The following is a 7,422-nucleotide window of genomic DNA, read 5'->3' as shown; positions in this document are numbered from 1 at the left end:
CACATATTTTAAAAGTTGCCAAGATTGAGAAACTCTGGTCTGACATGTCGTAGTTTCTATATTCATAAGCTGTTATTGGGTGAAAGGAACCAATATTATACAGGTAGTCCTTGATTTAAGTCAACAATTGGGACCAGAATTTTTGTTCCTAAGGAAGATGATTGTTGAGTGAGTCATGCCTGATTTTGCAATTTTTTTCCCGTGGTCGTTAAGCAAATCACTGCAGTTGTTATGTAAACCAGACATTTTTATTAAGAAAATCCAGCTTCCCCTATTGACTTTGCTTGTTGGAAACCAGAGGTAAGGTTGTAAATGGTGACCACGTAATTCCCAAGATGCTGCAACCATCGTAAATACATGCTGGTTGCCAAGCACCCAAATTTTGATCATATGACCATGGGAATGCTGTGATGGTCATAAGTGTGAGGACTAGACATAAGTCACTGTTTTCAGTGCTGATGTAACTTCGAACGGTCACTAAACAAATGGTTGACAGTCAAGAACTTGCCTGTAACTTGCTATATGCCCTGCCTGTATTGCTCATCAAATTGTGTGGTGAACGAAGTCACTGGAGTTTGTCTTGAGCATCTCCCACTCGGTTTCTTTTCCTTTCCAGTTCATCATGGAGCCAAAGTGGTCTTCTGTGCACCAGCATCAGAAGGTGAGGCATAGCAGCTCTTTCACTATCCTCGCTTTATACTGGATGATTTATGATCCTGCTCCCATCCGAGTTAATCAGAGTGACAGACTAAAAGGAAATACAGGTAGTCCTCGACTTACGACCACAATTGAGCCCCAAATTTCTGTTGTTACTTGAAAGGAATAAAGTATTATTCAGAAATTTCTAATGAAGGTCGATAGAAGAAGTCACCTGAAAGTCATAAAATCAGACAAGTAAATTACAGACAAATAAGAAAAGCAGAAGTTGCTAGCTAACTGAAATTGCAAGCAGAGGAAATATTGAAATAACTATAGGAGACGAACTGTGCTAACGATGGTGAAAGATAGGATATGGACAAACAGGCTTCCTGGAACATGGGAAGGACAGTGGTTTTAGGCCAGGGGTGTCAAACTCAATTTCATTGAGGGCCGCATCAGCATTGCGGTTGCCCTTGGGGGACCAGGTGGGTGTGGCCAGGGTGGGTGTGGCCTGGGTGGGTGTGGATGGAGTGGGTGTGACCTACTGGGTGGGCGTGGCCAGTCTATATCGTTCGCGTCAAGGGTGCCTGTGGGGGCCTGGGCAGGAGTGAGACAGATCTGAGGGTCTCTGGCAGAAGGGGGTGGGACCAGGGCAAGTGCCAAGGCATGGTCCACTGGAGGAGCCTCACTGTTCCTCTCAGGCCATGTGTCATGCCTCTGTCCGAGCCTGACTCTGAGGAAGACATGGAGTTCCCTGTTGAGGCCCAGGAGGGGGTGTCTGTGGCTTCGGAGGACTGTGGGGAGGAGCAGGCTGAGGCAGGCCAGGGCCCTTCAGGTTTGGAACAGGGAAGGCAGAGTTCAGGCGAGGAGCAAGGCCCCTCCCCACCTGATCCTAGAGCAAGGAGAGCAGAGAGGAGGAGGGAACAACGGAGGCAGGCTCACTTGCTCGGGAGGAGAGCGTCCCGCCCCACTCCACAAGGCACACCTGGGGAGTAGGATTTAAGGAGACGCTGTGGGGTGGGGCATTTGCCAGGAACAAACGTGAAATCTTGAGATAGTGTGCTCTTGTAACCTGGACACTTTGTATTCTAGACCAGTTTGCTTCCTGCTGATCTCGCCTTGCAGTCTGCAGTTTGCAGTTTCAGTTCACAGGCAAGCTGGGAGTTAAAAGGATTATACGTTTGCTTGTTATCTGTCTTGCTTTAAGAACAGTGTAAACTTCCCTGGCTGTTTTGTTTGAACTCGTGCCAGCATATGTGGGGGCTGTTGGGTGAACATTGGCAGTGATTAAAATACTATTGCTCTGGCCAGCTGATTGCTTTGCCTCCGTTCGGGGCCCTGGGTCATCACACCATGTGGGCGGGGGCTGGATGGTGGTGCAGGCTGCCCGGAGCCCTGGGCAGCAGAGGTCAAACGCCCAGCCTGGCCCTCAAGCACCCACGGCACCAAGCCCAGCCCCACTTCCCCAAGGGGGCGCCCATCTGCACTTACCTCCTCCTCAAGGCTGCTGCTGCTGTGCTTGCTCTCCTTAGCCTGATTGTTCATGATGGGTACCAGAGCAAAGTCAGAGGGAGGCCCATTCCCTCTCCATGGGAGGAGACCCAGCTTTGTATCCAAAGCTTCCTTAGCAATAGGATGGGAGACCCCCAGGATAGGCCAGGAGGAGGGGGCAAGGGGATGGTGAAAGGGCAGCAGGGCAGAACTAAGGCAGGACTTCCCTCAGACCCTCCCTCTCCTTTCCTTCTTTCCTTCCTTCCTAAGTACAGAGTGGTGGGAAAATATTTGAGATGAGGGAGGGAGAAAAACAGGCAAGAAACGCAGCTGGGGAGGTGTCACCCTTTGTGAGGAATGAAGAAATGCACCATCGCCTGGAAGAGGCCAGCACATCGCCCTCACCTACTTCACATATCTGGCTTGGTGGGCTCTGGGGGAGGGGATGCCATGAGCAGCGTGAGAGTCAACGTTACCTGCGCAATGCCGCCCAGCCTCCAGCCTGCCCGGTTTCGGCAGGCAGCGGGGCGCTCTCCTCACAGTGCCGAGAGGTTGAGCCAGGCAGTGCGAAGCTCGCCAGCTTTGCACCTTGCTGCCTGCTGAAACTAGGCAGGCTGGGGGCTAGGCAGCATTGCACTTCTCATCAGATTCATGCCACCCAGCTCAGCCTCTTGGCGCTGTGAGGAGAGTGCCCCGCTGCCTGCCGAACCCCCTCCCCCGGAGCCGGATATGTGAAGTAGGCCAGTGCCATTTGCTGGCCACTTCCAGGCGATGGTGCATTTCTTCATTCCTCACAAAGGGTGACACCTCCCCAGCATGCACCCAGGGGGTGGGGCCAACGCGGCAGGGGCTGGTTCCTCGCTGTTTCCAGACAGCCGTGTGGAGCTAAGACTGAATGCGTTTCAGCATAGATGGCCACCACAAAATTGTACATTGGCTCCCTCCAGGACGGCCTGGGCCAGGGCCAAGGCAGTGGGGGCCGTTCCCTCACTGTTTCCAGGATGGCTTCGCGGGCCACATGAAACCACTTTGCGGGCTGCATCCGGCCCCAGGACCTTGTGTTTGACATGTCTGTTTTAGGCGGTCTGGAGAGTCTATCGGATGATTAGGGAAGGGGGCGTTGAGTGCGATAGGGGAGGGGGGAATCTGCGTTGGAGGTAGGATATAAAAATGTGTCAAACAGCTCTTTAAGGTGTGGCTGAACTCCTGTGTGTGTTTCAGTCCACCAGGCCTTTGCAAACACTTCTTTTTGAATAAAACTTTGTTGCTGGAATTCCAAGTAAGTTTGTTTGTTTGTTTTGGGATCTTGAGCCATGTTCCAAACACTACTCATGAGTAGATCTTGGGGCAAGATGGAAATACCCTAATTCCTATTTTTATTTAATTATTCAAATCTGTAGTAACCATCCAATTCCAATTGACTAACCAGATATCTTTCCACTGTATTCTAAAAGCAGATTATTTTTTTAAATAATGGAAGCTACTGGGCCTCATGTTTTCAAATCCTGCTATGAAATTTTTTTCAGGGGTTGGTGGAAATCAATTTCTCAGGTGTGAGTGGCATACCTGTTAGCTTCACTTGGACCATGGCTGGAACTAGAGAGGCAGCTAAAGACTCCAGGTATAAATAATTTGGGAGAAAATGGTTATCCTTCCCTTACAGTTCCCTATGGCAGCGCTAAATCTACTTTGTATCTCTTTGCAGAGGGAAAAGGAAAAGTTCTTGAGAGGGAACTTGCAGAAGGTGGATCAGAAGAAGGCCGCTTTGTGGTCTGTGATGTCCTCAGTGAAGCAGACATGCAGGTAGGCTGGAAGTGAGAGAAGAAAAGTGGTTTAGCAGGCCCATGATATTCTTACGGTTTTCTTGAACTTCTGCATTTTCCTCATAGCTTCTCCAGTGGAACTTCTCACATTGAAGTCCAATGCTCCTGGTTCACCTTGTCAAAGCATTGCTCTCCAATCTCCCCGATGCACCAAATCCAGGGTTTCCCAACCTTGGCAATTTTAAGGAAGTGCAGACTTCAACTCCCAGAATTCCTCAGCCAGCATGGTTGGTTGGGGAATCTTGGGAGATGAAGTCCAGGCATGTTAAAGTTGCCAAGGTTGGGAAACCCTGACCAAGATTCTTCACCCTATTCTTTGTTTTGGATATAATGCTGAGTTTAAAATAGTTGAAAGGCAACCACTAGATTCACACATTGCACACTCGTCATGTGACAAATTTGGTTTTGATTTAGCATGAAATGCAAACTCAGCCAGTCAGGTTTGTAAATTGTGGCTTCTGGCTTTGTATTCTGAGCAAAGAGGCCTTATCTAACTTGTTCAACAAATAAAATAAACTTATGATTTTATGCGGTGTGGAAACCTAGCACAGGGCCAGCTCAAAGGGTCATGTGTATCTACACTATCCTGATTCTTGAGTAAATGTGCAGAACAAGTGGTAACCAGTGTCTGTAAAGTTGCAATAGCAATTCATAATCTATAGAAAACTTTGGGGACAACATTCCCCTGAATAACAGCAATGAAGGAATAGGTAAAATGCCAAAACTTTCCCCATTCTCATTGGTTGAATATGTCTACTTCATCTCTCTTTAGTCTTTACTTTGTACAAATATATGTTTGTGATCCCTACTTAGCTGCTTACATATCCACCTGCTATTATCATCTCAGATTTTCCACATGGTTCCCATCCAAATACTAATACTAAGTAGATGTATTAGTACTTAGCTTAGTTTCAGAAAGATGACTGTATCACAGGTTCACAGGCCACATCCTTGGAAAATTGCCTTAAATCTACCTTCCTCTATTACTCAGGCAGTAGCCACCAACTGTCCACATTTTTCATACTGATAACAAAAGTTTATGCTTAGACTTGGCTGTTTAAGAAGGTTGCAGCTCCTAAAGAGCCAGATAATTTGATTCTCTTCCACATAGCAATAGCAATAGCACTTCGACTTATATACTGCTTCATAGTGCTTTACAGCCCTCTCTAAGTGGTTTACAGAGTCAGCATATTGCCCCCCACAATCCCGGTTCTCATTTTACCAAACTCGGAAGGGTGGAAGGCTGAGTCAACCTTGAGCCGGTGAGGAACGAACTGCAGGCAGTGGGCAGAGTCAGCCTGCAATACTGCATTCTAACCACTGCGCCACCACAATTCCTAACATCCCTGAAATCTTTCTCTTTTTACCCTGTACCTTCTCTACAGAGGTTGGTGTCGGTGACCATAGAACAGTATGGACAACTAGATTGCCTGGTGAACAATGCTGGCGGGCGTGAGTCATTTCCAAAATGATTGGGCCTGTCTCGCTAACCATTTAAAATGTTGTTACTCATCCCACTAATCCCGACAATATTCTTATTTATGTGATGGTGGCGAATATACATCGCTCAGGTGGAGGATGAGGGTGGAGGTTCATTCTCTCAGCTTGTGGGTTGGTTTCCAAACGTTTTGTTACCAGGCTAGACAAAATCTTCAGGGGAGTTTAGGCGATGTCAGTGTCCATGTTCCTCTGTTCATGTGGTCAGTAGGTCTTGTGATGGGGAGGTCACAAGACCCATCACAAGACCCTCACCTCACCTGATGTGATCTCCCTATCACAAGACCTACTGACCACACAGAGCCCTTATAAACAAAGGAGTACTGACACTGACATCCCCTAAACTCTGCTGAAGATGTTACCTAGACTGATAACATTTGGAAACCAACCCACAAGCTCGGAGAATGAACCTCCAGCCTCATTTTTATTTATTTTGATGGTTTTGTCCATTGTTTCTGTTTGAAGCTTTTATCATACTGAGTCTCTGTAGATTTCTGTAAAGGCATCTGTTGATATACTACTACTACTACTACTACTACTACTACTACTACTACTACTACTACTACTAATAATAATAATAATAATAATAATAATGTTGGAAGGGACCTTGGAGGTCATCTAGTCCAACCCCCTGCTCAGGCAGGAAACCCTATACCATTTCAGACAAATGGCTGTCCAGTCTCTTCTTAAAAACTTCCAGTGTTGGAGCATTCACAGCTTCTGGAGGCAGGTTGTTCCACTGATTAATTGTTCTAACTGTCAGGAAGTTTCTCCTTAGTTCTAGGTGGCTTCTCTCTTTGGTTGATCTTTATGAGCAGAATACTTTCCTCAACCTGACACTCCCCTATGTGTTATACTACAATTTCCATCACCCTGTGAAAGTCTCTCCAATTTTATCTCCACAGCAACCCTGTGAGATAGATGGATAGAGAGAGAATGTAATTAACCAGTGAGCTCTAGTCAAGAGGAGACTTGATTTGGTTCTCCTAAGTCATCACTTTGAAGAAACAAGAAAGAGAACCAGCAAGGATAACATTGACTTTTATTTGACTTTTAATTGGTGTACAAACTGATCTGGGTGAGGTGTGGTCCTTGGGATGAATTTGGAATAAAAAACTTTACAGTGCTAGAAAAGCAAAATACATCCACCAGCGGGCAGGAAGGCAATCTGTATAGATCTATGCAATATCCTTTCTCTCTTTCTCTGCCAAACAGATCCCCCCGATCAAAGAATCGATGATGTGTCTGCACAAGAATTCCGCAATCTCATGGACCTCAACGTTGTCAGCTGTTTCTTAATGGCCAAGGTAGCTTTTCATATATATATTTCTACATACACAAATAGCACAACATATGCATACAAGGTGGATTTTTACCACGCTGGTATGGCCTACATCTCATTGCTTACCTTACAGTTGTAGATAAAGGATTGGTGCAGAGTTTTGGGGAGATAGCAATACAGAATTCCTGATGGGACCTTCTTTCTTCTTGCCTAGATTCTTATCTACGTTCTCCCTAGTGAGGAAATGGGCAAGTCACAGGGGCAGGAACAATCTACTTCCTTTTATGGCTGCTCTTTCCTGTGGACTGTGTGGTCATACGGACACAGTACACTTAGTCCTCGACTTAATGACCACAATTGAGACCAAAATTTCTGTTGCTAAGTGAGACAGTTGTTAAGTGACTTTTGCCCTGTTTTACAACCTTTCTTGCCACAGATGTTAAGTGAATCTGGCTTCTCCATTGACTTTGCTTGCCAGGAGGGCACAAAAGGGGATCAGATCATGATGCTTTCTTATTGTAATTCTCCATTTCTCTTCATTTTGACCTTAACAGTTTGCACTGCCCTACCTCCGGAAAACGAAAGGAAACATCATTAACATTGCGAGCATCGTTGGCCATTTTGGAGAAAGGTTAGCTGTACCATATGTGGCAACCAAGGTAATCCAGATCAAAATGTTCCGGTCTTGTA

General features: G+C 46.4%; 1 long non-coding RNA gene across 1 annotated transcript; it reads left to right on the top strand.

Annotated features, from left to right (window-relative positions):
* Positions 1 to 3,916: 3,916 nt before the first annotated feature.
* On the top strand, positions 3,917 to 6,723 carry LOC107298071. The gene is made up of 3 exons (XR_003810626.1): positions 3,917 to 3,933; positions 5,339 to 5,405; positions 6,666 to 6,723. It is a non-coding gene; the product is annotated as an uncharacterized LOC107298071 (long non-coding RNA).
* The last annotated feature ends 699 nt before the right edge of the window (positions 6,724 to 7,422 follow it).

The sequence above is a fragment of the Protobothrops mucrosquamatus genome, unplaced genomic scaffold, assembly GCF_001527695.2.
Source record: "Protobothrops mucrosquamatus isolate PMUCROS unplaced genomic scaffold, P.Mucros_1.0 scaffold3696, whole genome shotgun sequence".
NCBI lineage: Eukaryota > Metazoa > Chordata > Lepidosauria > Squamata > Viperidae > Protobothrops > Protobothrops mucrosquamatus.
Note: the sequence above shows the minus strand (reverse complement) of the source record. Positions and strands in the feature narration are given on the sequence as shown.